At 52.3% G+C, this 13,958-nt stretch overlaps 3 protein-coding genes across 22 annotated transcripts in view; 1 reads left to right on the top strand and 2 right to left on the bottom strand.

The window, feature by feature from the left end:
• GABRA3 (gamma-aminobutyric acid type A receptor subunit alpha3) overlaps positions 1-13,958 on the top strand; it is a 428,677-nt gene that overhangs the window by 1,109 nt on the left and 413,610 nt on the right. The gene's annotated exons all lie outside the window — the stretch shown is intronic.
• The window catches only part of LOC117198203 (paraneoplastic antigen Ma6F-like), a 160,773-nt gene that overhangs the window by 5,638 nt on the left and 141,177 nt on the right, over positions 1-13,958 (bottom strand). The window lies entirely within an intron of this gene.
• Positions 1-13,958, bottom strand: part of ZNF185 (zinc finger protein 185 with LIM domain) — a 240,939-nt gene that overhangs the window by 148,307 nt on the left and 78,674 nt on the right. The gene's annotated exons all lie outside the window — the stretch shown is intronic.

The following is a 13,958-nucleotide window of genomic DNA, read 5'->3' as shown; positions in this document are numbered from 1 at the left end:
GGAAGCCCTCCGCTCAGGCCCCCCCCCACGCTTAGCCATTAGCCCCACCCTCTGCACCCCGACTCCAGAACGCCCCCCACCAGCCACCCCGGAAGCCAGCGGTCCTCCCCTCTGACCCGCTCACTGGGGGACCCTTCCCTCAGCCCCCCTTCAGCCCGCTACCCTCCGCCGCCGCTCCCCCACTCCCAACCGAGCAGCCCGTAGCCCTCCCCCGACCTCCACTCCTTCCCGGGGCCCCCGGTACCTGCGGAGTCCAGCCCCCGGCAAAGCCCCCGCCTGTCTCCTGACTCGCTCTGACTCTGTGGCTGGCTCCGGAGTCCCGCTCACGACGGGCTGAAGAGCTCGTCTCAGCAGAGCAGCCAGGAACGGTGCCGCCGACTGTCCCAGGCACTCTGTGCGAACGCCACGTGGGCTTCCGGGTGCTCCCGGAAGCCCCAGGAAGATGAGGGAGAAAGTTCTAGACGTCTCTTTACCGAGAAACTGGTTGGATCAGAAGAGCACGTGAGGAGGCGCTCTGCTACGGAAGCAGCAGTAGCCATGCGCACTGAGGGCCTGAGGTCCCAAGGCTTCGCGCCTCCGGAAGCAAAAGACACGCCCATTGGCCTTCCACCAATAGGAAGGCCTCCTGCGAGGCTGCGGAGTTTGGGGAGCAAACTTGGCGATGCAGAGCCCGTTGTGGCAAGTACGTCCATTTGTCTTTACAGGTGGTTTTCTACTGTGATTGATAACGTCATAAACCTATTCTTATTTCTTTGGTTTGTTTTGAATTTTATTTTATGTATTTTTTTATACAGCAGGTTCTTATGAGTTACCCATTTTATACATATTAGTGTACATTTGTCAATCCCAATCTCCCAATTCATCACACCCCCCGCCCGCCCCCACCATTTTCTCACCTTGGTGCCCATATGTTTGTGCTCTACATCTGTGTCTCTATTTCTGCCCTGCAAACCGGTTCATCTGTACCATTTATCTAGGTTCCACATATGTGCATTAATACACGATATTTGTTTCTCTCTTTCTGACTTCCTTCACTCTGTATGACAGTCTCTAGATCCATCCACATCTCTACAAATGACCCAATTTCGTTCCTTTGTACGGCTGAGTAATAAATAATAGTAATAAAGCTCTTCTTTATATGGACTGGTTTCTTGTCTAGTTGTATCAACTAGCCATCTTCTCACATGGCACAAGAGGATGAGGCAGCCGTCTGGGGCTTCTTTTATAAGGGAGGTAATCTCATTCATGAGGGCTCCCCCCTCATGGGCTAATCACTTCCCAGGGCCCCACCTCCAAATGCCATCCCTTTGGGGGTTAGAATTTAACAGGTGAATGAGGGGGAGAGGTTTACAAATATTCAGTCCATAGCAGTGTCTGTCCATCTATTGTTGCTCCTATGTTCCCTTTTTCCTGCTGAGATAATCAAGGTTTTCATTTACATTTTAACTTCTCTACTGCCTTTTTAGGCAATTATCAGTTTTTGCTAAAACTTTACAATTCACCTATGAAATGGAAAAAAGCGCTCACCATCTCTGGGTCTGCAAAGTGTCTACCCTACCCTCTCACTGGAGGGGTGTCCCATGGGTGCTGAGCAGGAATCGGACTCTTGACCCCCGCCCTCACCTGCAGCATCCCTTTCCCTCCATTGCCCACAGCAGAGGCCAGACTCAGCTGAAACTTTCAGAGAACTTTACTAAGAGAAACTTTGACTGAAACCATTGAACAGAGGGCATGATAACACAGAGAGGAACTTGTAACAGCCACCAGAGTCCGGGGGTCACGGCCCCCCCACCAGTGTCCCCAACAATGTGCCTCCACTACACCCCACCTGGCGGCCCTCCATCCCCCCACTGCCTCCCTTCCTGAGGGCCCTGCGGGTGGTGTCTCGCCAGGAAGATGGGTGCCAGCAATGCCCGCTCCCCCAGGTCAGCCACTCCCCCTCTGGCCCACATGCTCGGGGCCTGGCCCTGCCCTATGGCTGGAACAGGAAAGTCCCACAGCAGGGTACCCACCACTGAGCGGACGACGGGGTGTCCCGAGGAACAACGTGGTGGCCTTCAGTTGTTCTGCTAATTACTTTCACATTTCCAAGTAAACTCCTATTCCAATGCCATGTTATCTTGTTCACCATCACAAAATAATATGGGAATCTTACAATTTGTTTTACACAATTGCAAAACTCTTGTCATTGAACTGAATTAGTGCAAATACATGTGTGATTAATGTCATTTGCAAACTTAGATACTGAAGCTTATTAAGCCTTCTTTTAAATGAGACAATATGTGAAAAATTCCTAAAGAAAACAGACATGGAAGTCCATGTCAACATACACAACAGGAACCCAAAATGCTGCACACTGGCTTCCCCCAACTCGCCTGGCTCTCACTGCTTAGAAGGCTGACCGCTCCCTCTTCAAACTCAGAGTGAAGGATCAGCCCCCCTTCCTGCCCCACGGGAGAAGCTGCTGGACGTGGGACTGGCTGCTGCACTGGCTCAGGCTCCCTGCAGACACGGATGGGAAGAACCTGGGATCCATGCTATTGATCCTGAGCAGATGCTCCAGGACCTGCCACTTGCTGGTCTCCACGTAGGCCCGGGGACCCCACAGGAACTCGTAGCGGGCAGGGTCGCTGTGGGGCACCTGCCGGTACTCCAGGTAGCCCTCCTGCACCCACACTTTGGTGAGCAGCTCCCTGGGCTCCCCATAGATGCAGGACTCCCTCCCGGCACACACCCCCATGTTGCCGAGCATTCCCCACACCTCCTCCTCAGGGGCGCGGTCACCGAACAGGGTGATCACGCCCAGGACCGGCACCAGGACGCTGGCCTTGGGCGTGCGCTGCCCGGCCCTCAGCACTGCATCCCAGGTGAGGCCCAGGGTGGGGACCAGGACGTAGGTGCGCTCGCGGGGGTCCACCACCTTCATGTCCACGCCAAACAGCAGCTGCAGGCACTCGCAAACGAGGCGGAAGACCACGGGGAAGTGGTCCCGATGCTCCCGGAGGACCGTACTCAGCATCTCCGCCTCGGAGGTCGGCTCCCCGGTACGAAACTTGACGAGCAGGAACCCCACCAGGTCAGCCATCAGCGCAACAAGTGCCTCACGGGACAAGGGCTCGGCATAGGCGGAGAAGGAGGGGGCGCCAGGGGAGGCGGAGGACGAGGGGGATGCGGCCTCCTCCCCCGCAGCCCCCAGCAGCGGCGCCTCCACCGGACCCTGGGCCGGGACTGGGGCCTCAAGGTCGGCCTCAGGCTGGCGGAGCTCACTCATCTCGACCGGGGGCCTGATCACTGGGGTCGGTCCGCCCACGGGAGTGTGGGCAGGGGACCTCGTACCTGGGGTAGAGAGGGGGTGTGAGCGCCCTCGGCGGAGAAAGGCACCCTGGGCAGCCCTGACAAAGGCCACTTACAGGTCTCGTCTTAAGGGCTGCCCTCGGGCCTCACAGGGGCGCTCCTCCTGGGTGGCCTGTCCCCTGCCAACCTGAAGAAGGAAGTGAGGGGGCTCCTCAGGGTGCAGCCAGCACGGCCCTAGGTTCTGGGGCTGTCAAGGGGGTGGGGTGACTTGGGTGTTGTGGGGTCCCCTCTGTTCTGGGAGGGGGAGCCCCTGGGTACACACTCAGGGCACACACCTCACCTTGATACCTGGCACTGCCTGGGCCTCCTCTGCTCTGTGCCCTGAGGATACGGTCCTCAGACCTGGGCCTTCGCCTCCCGGTTCCTGGAGCCCCTGTAAGAGGAATGGAGGGCGCACCTCTTGTGTACACTGTGGCACAGCCCTGTGCCCCTCGGTGCTGGCAGGAGGACTGGGCTTTACTCTGTGAGGTTCCCACTGTCCTGGCATGGGTGGCCCCCTCTGTGCTCACTCAGGGCAGGGCCTCCCCTTCCCCCTGGCAGGGCCTGGGCCCTCTGTCTGCTGTCTGAGTCAAAATTCTCAAACAAAGTCCCTGCACTGACAAGAAGTGAGGGGCCCCGAATACTGGCCACACCTGCCCAGGGGCTAACAGGGGTCACAGGGGACAAAAAGGGGTGGCCAAACTCCGTGGGGTCCATCTGTGCTGGGACGATGGGTGGTCCGCTCAGTCTGCACCTTGACACCCTGCAGGGCCTGGGACAGCTCCCTCTGCTGACTATGACCAATCTCCTTCAGCCAAGGCCTCACCTCCATAAGACACCAGGAGAGGATGTGACGGGGAGTCAATGCTCCCACCTATTCTGGGACACCCATGGGTGACAAAAGGGGCAGGGCCGGCTGGGCTCCAAGTACTCTGTGTGAGGAGGGGTCTCCCCAGTCTTTTCCATGACCCTTGCCGGGGCCTGAGGCCAGACCCCCAGAGCATGGCTTCCTCCTCCCTGAGCCCACCCATCTGGAAATGAGGAGGGGGCAGTGAGACAGGTCCTGCCCGAGGTTTCCAGGGCTGACAGTTGGGTCAGGCCAGATGTCTGTGGGCCCCCGTTTGTTCCGGGGATTGGGCTCCCCCCAGTCCTCTCTCGGGGTCCACACCTTGACCCCTGGCAGGTCCTGGGACTCCGTCCTCCGCTGCCCTGATGTTTCCCCTCAGACCAAGGTCCTCGCATCCCTAGACGCCTCCATCCCCAACCACGTGGCAGAGGTGAGAGCCTGCAACGTCCAGTCAGCCCTGCCCGGGACCTCCCAGGGCTGACAGCATGGGCGAGCTCCTCTGAGGTCCCCTCTATTCTGGGGTCCAGGGTCCCCTCAGTCCTGCCTCAGGGTCCTCACCCTGACCCCCGGCAGGACCTGGGATTCTCCCCTCTGCCCACCTGAGGCCCCGTCCCTCATACCGGGGCGCCACTCTTTCTGGGACCCGGATGTCAGGAAGTGCTGCAAGGGGTCCTCCTGCCCTATGACCTCCCAGGCCTACCCTGATCTGGGGCCCAGGGTCCCCTCTGTCCTCCCTCAGGGGCCTCACATTGACTCCCAGCAGGACCTGTGATTCTCCCCTCCACCCACCTTAGGCCCCCCCCCCTTATACCAGGTCCCCATGTCTCTGAGACCCAGATGCGGAAGTCAAAACTCCTTGCCAAGTGCTCATTCCGTCCCGGGACCGCCCAGGGCTGATGGCAGGGGCAGGGATCTGTGGGGTCCCCTCTGTCTTCCTTCAGAGTCCTCAGCTGGATCTCTGGCAGGTCCTGGACGCCCCCTGTGTTGATCCGAGGCCGGACCCTCACACCAAGGCTTTCACTGTCCTGAGACCCCCAGGGGGAATCTATGGACAACACATCAGGCCCCCAAGCCCAGGGCTTCCCAGGGCTGAGATGATCCCACGGGGGTCCCTCAGCCCTCCGTTGGCTACTCACCTTCCCTCCCAGATGGTAGGGCCCATCCCCCGCCCACCTGACTTTGGTCCCCTGAGACCCAGGCCCTCCCCAGCCAGGACCCCTGAGAGGGAAGCGGGGGTCGGGGGTGGCGCTTATTCCCACAGCCCAGCCAGCGGTCTCTCAGGGCTGACAGCAGGGCCAACCTGGATGCCTTGCGGCCTCCGAGTCCCCCTCACGGTTGTACCTTGACTCCTGGTGGGGCTGGGCTCCTTCCCTCTGCCGACCTGGCCCCGGCCTCCCTGACCCAGGCCCTTCCCTGCCCCTCCCAGGGGGATCAGTGCAGTCCCATCTGGACAGCATGCCGGGGTGGGGGGGCTCCCAGGGCTGTCGGGAGGGCTGCAGATGCATCCCCCTGGGGGCCCTCAGTCCTCCTCTGGTCCTCACCTCGACTCCAGGCAGCACCTGGGCCCCTCCCTCTGCCCACCTGAGACTGTGCCCCTCAGACCGAGCCTCTGAACCCCCGAGATCCCTGAGGAGTTGGGGGCGGCGGGGGGGGATGGGCAGCCTGATAGCCCGGCCCGGGGTGCCCCAGGAGTCCCAGTACGGGTGGAGTTGCATGCTGGGGGACCCTCTGTTCCGGGCCTGCTGGACCCCTCCATCCTCACTCAGGAGGGTCCTCCTCAACCCCTGAGAGAAAGGCTGCAGTCCCAGCACAGATGCTGGAAGGGGGGCTGCCGTGCCCATGACCGTGGGGGGAGCACAGAGAACCGCACACCTTCCCCTCAGGGCTCCTCACCAGCCAGCAGACTTTGGAAACCTGTTGTTTCACAAGGTTTCTTTTCTACACGGAAGAGGCTGCGTGGTGGGATTTGGGGAAGTCCTGTTGTTTTCAGGTTGTCTAACTTTACATTGTCCATTGAAATGATTTTTTTTTCTGAACCCTCTTTTCTAGTAAATAGTACATTTTATATCTCTACCAAGTGTACTTTTAGAATATATATGTATATATGTAATATACATATATACACATATATATGTATATATATAATTTCATGAAAGAATACCTACCCTTACTCTCTGTGGTTCACTCGTTATTCTATTGTCTGGTTGTGTGATGGGGTAGAGTGTTTTCTGCTCATTGGAAAGGAAGGTGGGTGTCTCACTTCCTTAGCAAAGCATTCATGTATTCCTCTATGGAGATAGTGTCAGGATGGGGACTGTCCTGGATCCCTGGCATACACCAAACTACAACCATAGTAACAAGGTGGTCTTTGGGTAGGTGCAAAATTGTATCCTGAAAGAGGTAGACCAACATTAACAATAGAAAGATGTGTTTGTCTTGTGGTGATGTAGATATGCCACTCAGATCTCCAGCAAGAGAACCTATTGTAGGGGGCAGAGTTGCTTGCCAGCCCCAGTTGAGTTTGCAATGAGGTCACACTTCCCCCTTGGGCTGCTCTCATCCAGTGATTCAGCATGGCAGGGATAGTAGTGTTGGCTTGTTCCAGCCTGAGCAGGACCAGAGGGTTCAAATAATTATATGAGCAGATAGCTCAGATCCCCATATCACCCACTACAGTTGCACCAGCACCCCTTTCCCAGCTTGCACCTATGACCATATAGAGTTTCTTTAGGCCCTGGCTGGTTTAAGCATGGGCTGGTGCAGTATGTGGGTACAAGTTGAAAATGGATAGTGCTATTGAAAGAGAGCAGGGATGGAAAATCTTCCTAATAGGCAGAGATTTAAGCAGTGCACCTGGCCTGGGGTGAAAATGGGCTGGCTCCTTGGTTGGGGCTGGGAAAGAAGAGGATTCGAAGAGGCCCCCTAATGAACAGGGTCTTGCCTAAAGGAACACAGAGAATTCCAGACAGAAGGGAGGGCTGGGGTCCACTATTTCCAATAAATTTTTAACCTCCATCCCTCATGTGATATTAAAGGGAGACTCTCTAAGAAGATGATTTGTAATTGAAATTGAGAGATTTACAGTCAAGGATGCAGAACTGCATTCTACTGTAGCAACTCTTAGCCTGGCCATTGGCAGAGTTTATGTTCAAATTATGGCCCTTGCTCACTGTACAGTCCCTGAGTTGCTTCTAGACCATTGGAGAGAAACTTGTTTGAGTCCCGTGAGGAATAGGTCCTCATCACCCATTACTTTTTTAAAACAAATTTTATTTATTTTTTTGGCTGCATTGGGTCTTCGTTGCTGTGCACGGGCTTTCTCTAGTTGTAGTGTGCAGGGGGCTACTCTTCGTTGTGGCATGCGGGCTTCTCATTGTAGTGGGTTCTCTTGTTGCAGAGCCGGGGCTTTAGGTGCGGTCTTCAGTAGTTGTGGCTTGTGGCTTAGAGCACAGGCTCAGTAGTTGTAGCACACGGGCTTAGTTGCTCCGTGGCATGTGGGATCTTCCTGGGCCAGGGATCGAACCTGTGTCCCCTGCATTGGCAGGCGGATTCTTAACCACTGCTCCACCAGGGAAGTCCCCCCATTACTTTTTTTTTTGATCTTCACTTTCTTTTTTCCCCATTTTCCCCTATTGCTATTAAACATATTAGTATAAAAAATGTGCTTAAGGTTATTAAAAAGTAAAATAATCCTTCCTCAGTCCTGTATACCTTAGTAATTCCCTTGAGAGTCTTATCAGGAAGGCAGCTTGGGAGAGACCTGGTTGGGGGAAGTGGCACCATGGCAGTACTAAGGGGTCCCTGGAGGCCCTGCCAGGGCTCCGAGGCAGCTGAGCCAACATGGGAGGCTGGGAAGAGACCTTGCTGAAAGCCTGGAGAAGTTGTAGCAAGGGTTCTTTCACCCTGAGAGTTAGGGAAGCTGTAAATGGGGAGGGAGACCACATCCCCCTTCTCTTACGCCATATCCATTAAGGTGGTTGTATAGTTGTTGGGTAGCAAGTTACAGTAGGACGATTCAAGGGTCACAACTCCACCTGGGATTGCAGGCCAGTTTCAGAACCTGAGTTATTGGCAATAAATTAGCCAGCAGAAAATAACTCAGTAGCTAAGGGCCTACTCCAGACATACTGTGAAAACTACCCTTTTACCCCCAACTGCATTTTCTCTTTCTGTATGTCCCTGTGACAACACCAGCCCCCAGACCCTTGGGCAGATCAGACCTGTTGGGTGTGAATGCACAGCTCTCCTGTCCTGCTTTGGGTACAAAAGGGACCACAGAGGAGGAGACATTAGGTCTGGGTTCCTGCTGCAAGTCCAAGGTTTTCAACAAAAGGTGCTTGCAGGCGGGCACACTGACAAATGTGGGCCACAGCAATGACCTTCTGCAGCATCAGCAGGATGTTTTAATGTGACTCTGCAAACTTTTTAAAACCTGAGCACACCGTTCTTCCCACCTCTACAGGGTTGTCTTGCTTTTTATTCTGCACATCCACATTGGTAATGGAGATTTAAAAAAATTTTCTTTATGAAGACCTTTCTCCTCCAGCCGCCCCCCTGAATGGAAATAAGTGTGCACATTGTATTTGACACCACAATGACTTGCCGTGTTTTAAAATTTTTGTCTTAAATAATTAGAATGATTTTTGCAAGAGCATAAACTAATTTCAACTGTGACATCATTATTTCCCCTCCTCTTGAAAACTATGGATTCAGATATCCCAGGGTATGGGGAGGTGGGTGTGCAAAGCTGTGGGGAGGCAAAGGTGATGAATGGAAGAGAGAGGCTTCCTGGACCCAGATGAAGGTCCCTTCCAACATAATAGAGAGGAAACGCAATGACTCATATGTATGTGTATTTGCAATTATATACATTTATTTTCCCCTTTTCACTATTTACAAACCTTTATTTCAGCATATTTTCAGAAGCATAATTTTATGTTTCTTCATGTTTTCCTTTTTAAAAGTCAGGATTGGTCAAGGTCTTTTTCATGCAAAAATGTGCATTTAATGAAGACAAAGAGGGAACTGGGTCATCTTGGGGGCTCTCTGCTGCTCTGGGCCCTTTTGCCAGACAGACCATCCAGGACACATGGGTCTTGGTCTTCTTTCTTGATTTTCACTGCCTGGGCCCAGCACCACTCCTGAAGCCCTGCACGTGTGTGATTTTACTGTATTTCATCTGCTTCCAGAATGGCACTGCCTTGGCTGCCCTCTGAAGAATTCGCTTCCACTGATGACTATTGACCCCAGAGATGCAGTCCGGCAAGATGGTGGGTACAAAGTCTTACATATGTTGAGTCAACAGAGGTGACCCTGACCAACTGGGGGTATTTCATAATTGAAGTATATCAGGGAGACACTGTAACGCCCTCCCCGCTCCCTACCCTGAAAACCTAACACTGATAATAAAGATTTCATATTGATCACAGGACATGATACAACCTACACAAACACACTGCACTTTCAGTAGGACAAGTCATGATTTCTTTTGGTGGTCATCACCACAGCAGGGTACCATGCAGGTGGATAGCTTAGTGAATGCATTCATTAGTTAATAGCTCAAAGGGTTAGCTCTTTTATGTACAGAATAAGGAAACTTCATTAGGAATGGCCACAGTCTCAGCAAAACTCAGCTCTAAATGTGCAAACACTTTGCAGCCTTGCTATTAACAAGATGACATGGATTGTAAGAATACATTTGACAAGCTCCAGTAAGACCCAAGAGATTGTCTGTTATCTCTGCAAAGGTGCCCCACAGTGGCACATGCAAGAACTTCGTAGGAATCGTGTCACACATCCCCACAACAAACTGACACATTAAAGACACAGAGGTCTCCTTCCCGTGGTAGTGGTAGAGGAGCAATTTTCGGGGGTAAAGAAAGAGAAGGTGGGTAGACAAATAAAGTCTGGGCTGCTCCATCCCAGACTAAGCAAGACCCTTCCCTCTGCCCAAGCTCCAAATTCTCTGTTAGCACAGACCCTGATTGAGTTAGTGGGTGTGAGATGAGGAGTGCAGGGGTGGGGGGTGTAGGCAGCCAGCTGGAGGGCGACGTGCTTGTACAGCTGGGGGCAGCTAAGAGTGGGGCTCTACCACGACACTGACGACAGAACACACAGAGAATGACACAGGGGAGATCTGGCAATTTTCAGGCTAAAACGACCAATTCTATGGCAAACTCAAAGGTTCAAGTTTCTGATAAGGTGTCATTGCCAAACCTCCGCCTCCACCTTGACACTCACTCTCACACAGTGTGAGCCGCAGTAGTTCAACTGCTCTCATTGCAGCACACTAGGGCAGGGTATTCTTTTTTTAAAGTATAATATTATATCTAGCTACATGGATCTGTAGAGATATTTACAACTGGCCTCTCTGCCCTTCCTCTGCACTCTGAAGACTTCCTGAGCATTTCTGCCAGATACATCTTAAAACCTTCTTTTTTTGTCCCCACTCCTCCAATCTATCTGTATGATCTCCTCCCAAATGAACTGCTTGCCTCCTGCAGGGCTCAAAGGCACTCCTGGGTCCTGGAAACCCAAATCCAAATCAATCAACCAATGTTTAGGCCCCAGGAAGCAAGGCTTTCAATAGCCATGATGGGAGCTTCAGATGTGAGGTCATTGCTCTCCCCACAAACCTGATTTCTCTGTGAGGGGTGTCCAAAAAGAAAGAGGCTATCTTTGATATTCCAGCAGCAATTTTCTTGTTTTTAGCTGTCTCATAAGATTTGTGTGTGTGTATGTGTGTGTTTGTGTGTGGATATGAGGGTAAACATGTGATTTTGCGTGTGAACTTACGTATGTGTGGCTGTATGTGTTTGTGCATATCTGTGTGTATATATGTATATGCTGCTGAAGGTGAGTGCCCATGTGTGTATACATGTATGTGTTACTGTGTAGGTCTCTGTGGGTGTGTTAGGATGCTATATTTGTATGCTGTGTGTATAGAAAAGAAGAAGAGACAAGCTGAGCTGATCGAGGTAGTCAGCCCCTGAGGGCTCCTTTGCACTTCTCTCCTTGGTCAGCCCTCTCACCCCTCTGATTATTCTTTCCCTGGAGGGGGTGGAAGTAGGGAGCTCTGGACTACAAATCCAAATCCAAGGCTGAAGTGCAATTAACAACCATCCCAGGATGGGCTACCAAAGTGCCCTTTGGTTCTTTGCCTCCAACTGCTAGCAGCCAATCCCCTGAGCCGTTTCCTCATACCACCCACCTGCTGGCAGCTGGCTCCGCCCTGACACGTTTCAGACTTACAAGGTGATTATAATAAAAGGATGAATCATAAAGGCTATATACAACCTCCTCTCCAGCTCTTTAGCTCTCCCATCCCATTGTGTACATCATATTTTTGTTCTTACTGCATCTTCAAGGCTTCCCCACCCCAACCCCTACCTTTGTTACTGCCAAACACGTCCTTCCAGGACAAAGCAAAATCTCTGAACTCCCATCCTAGCCCATGATCGAGCATTTCCTACCTCAAGGCACTAAATTATCTCTTCCTGGGACTACATTCACTTCTTCTGCATCTTCCGTCCAGGAGACAGCACAGATGGGTGGAGGGACGAGGAGAAGAGTGGATGGGGACCGGGAGACACCGCTCCCTGGAACAAGGGAATTGGAAAGAAATGGTCAGTTAAATAGCCTGGCCAAATACGGCCCCCCTTATGTGGGAACAGGCCAAGGGAATTCTGGTGGTTCAAGAAGAGCCACCAAAAAGGAATGCATATGCTTTCACACGTATTTCCTTTCACACCTATTCAAATCAGATAAATAAACAGAGGTATGCACACATGCACTTATACACATGCATGCAGAATACACCCATGTGTGTACACACAAGCACACACATACGTAAGTCGTAAGTTTACACACTCTTTCATAGGGGTGCACACATGCACACATATGTGCATCTACATGTTTTTATATATACAATCTTATACACACCAATATAGATTTACACTGATGTACATAGAACTATACAGCTTCTCAAGTGGTTGTATGTGCACGCAGAACTACCTTGATGCAGACACACACCCAGGTATACACAGAAACACAAATATAGGAACACGGTTAAAAGCGTAGGTGGCTGAGGGGCTGCAGTAGAGGCTCTGCCTATGGAGGAAGGAGGAACATAAGCTGGGTGCTTGGCAAATCTTGCTCCCCCACCTCCTCTGTCAGTGAAATGGAGCTGCTTGGCAAATTGGCATGCAGGCTACTGCCCACTTCCCTTAGGAGCCCCATCGGGTGAGCAGTGCCTATGTTCAATGTGCTCGGTTCACACTCATTGGCTGGTCACTGGTCTCTTTCTGCAGAGATGCTCCAGGTGCTGTAGGATGAGGTCTGATGCCTGGCACATAAGCAGAACCTGATGGAGCACCCCCCTTTTGTAAAAGGGAGGAGAGACAGGGGAGCACCTCAGCTGACAGAGTTATGAGGACAAGAAGAAGGAAGAGCAAGTGGGGTGGCTCCACCACTCACTGGATGCATGTCCTCAAGTGTGGTACATAAATTCCATTTTTTCCCCCTCAGAACACTGGGGACAATGTACTTTGCCTTCCCTGGCTCACAGGACTCTTGTGAGGGTTCAACAATGGGATGTGTGGGTAAGCTCGTTGACACTTACTATGCACTTGACAAACAGCAAGAATCAGTATACTGATTCACAACAGCTATTCTAGATCAGATGGTGAACTTTCCAAACCCTAGTCTTCATTCAGCAAGTGCTTGCACTGTGTCTAGTGATCAACTCAGCATGTGACCTAGACAGATGTATTGAGTCCCCATTGTCAAACATTCTGAAGCAGAAATATATGCAAGAGAAGTTCCAATCCCTCCAAAGATGCTGCCTCAATCTGAGTAATCTCCAACCCAACATCATTCACCCTCTGCGAGCTCCTGCTGGGAACATGCTCTCTCATTTACCCTGACATTTCACTCAGCACCCCTACCCACCCACCCACATTCCATTCCCAACCCCGCACCACAACACCACACTCAAAATACAACAGAAAAAATAGTGGGGGAGGGTTTCCCTGGTGGCACAGTGATTGAGAGCCCGCCTGCCGATGCAGGGGACGCGGGTTCGTGCCCCAGTCCGGGAAGATCCCACATGCCGCGGAGCGGCTGGGCCCGTGAACCATGCCGCTGAGCCTGCGCGTCCGGAGCCTGTGCTCCGCAACGGGAGAGGCCACAACAGTGAGAGGCCCGCGAACCGCAAGAAAAAAACAAAAATAGTGGGGGGAAGGCACTTTCAAAATCCCCCAAGTTCCCCAAAGCCAGCCACCTGCATTTGCAAGAGATGGCTAGCCCTTCCCCAACCCAGTGTGGCTTTCTCCTGTAAAACCCTAAGCAGAGGGTGAGCAAGGACCATAATCCCTAGGAGGGAAAAAAAGAAAAAAACAGAAGAAAAAAGTAATGAAAAAGAAAACTCAACACTTTAGTGGGACAGAAAAGCCCCCAGAAATGTTTTTGTGTACAGGGCTTGGATCCTTTCTGTCCCCCAGTCTGGCTCCTCTCTGTTTTCTAAACATTTCCATTTCCAGGGGGCTTTTCTGTGCTTATTAGGTGTTAGAAGGCTTTGAAAACGGATAGTATTCAGAAGAAAAGGGAAATCAATGTGCTATTTACCTCCAACTCCACCTCAATCCCTTTACTTCCAGCCAGAACACAACCTTTCCAACTACTCCCCACCTCATGTTTGTAAAGAGAAAGGTGGAACTGATTCAACTGCCCAAATAACCACAAAGTAAAACGAAAAAAGAAAAGAAGGTAAAACGGAACC

The sequence above is a fragment of the Orcinus orca genome, chromosome X (genome assembly GCF_937001465.1).
Source record: "Orcinus orca chromosome X, mOrcOrc1.1, whole genome shotgun sequence".
Taxonomy (NCBI): Eukaryota; Metazoa; Chordata; class Mammalia; order Artiodactyla; family Delphinidae; genus Orcinus; species Orcinus orca.
This window is presented reverse-complemented; position numbering and strand designations above follow the sequence as displayed.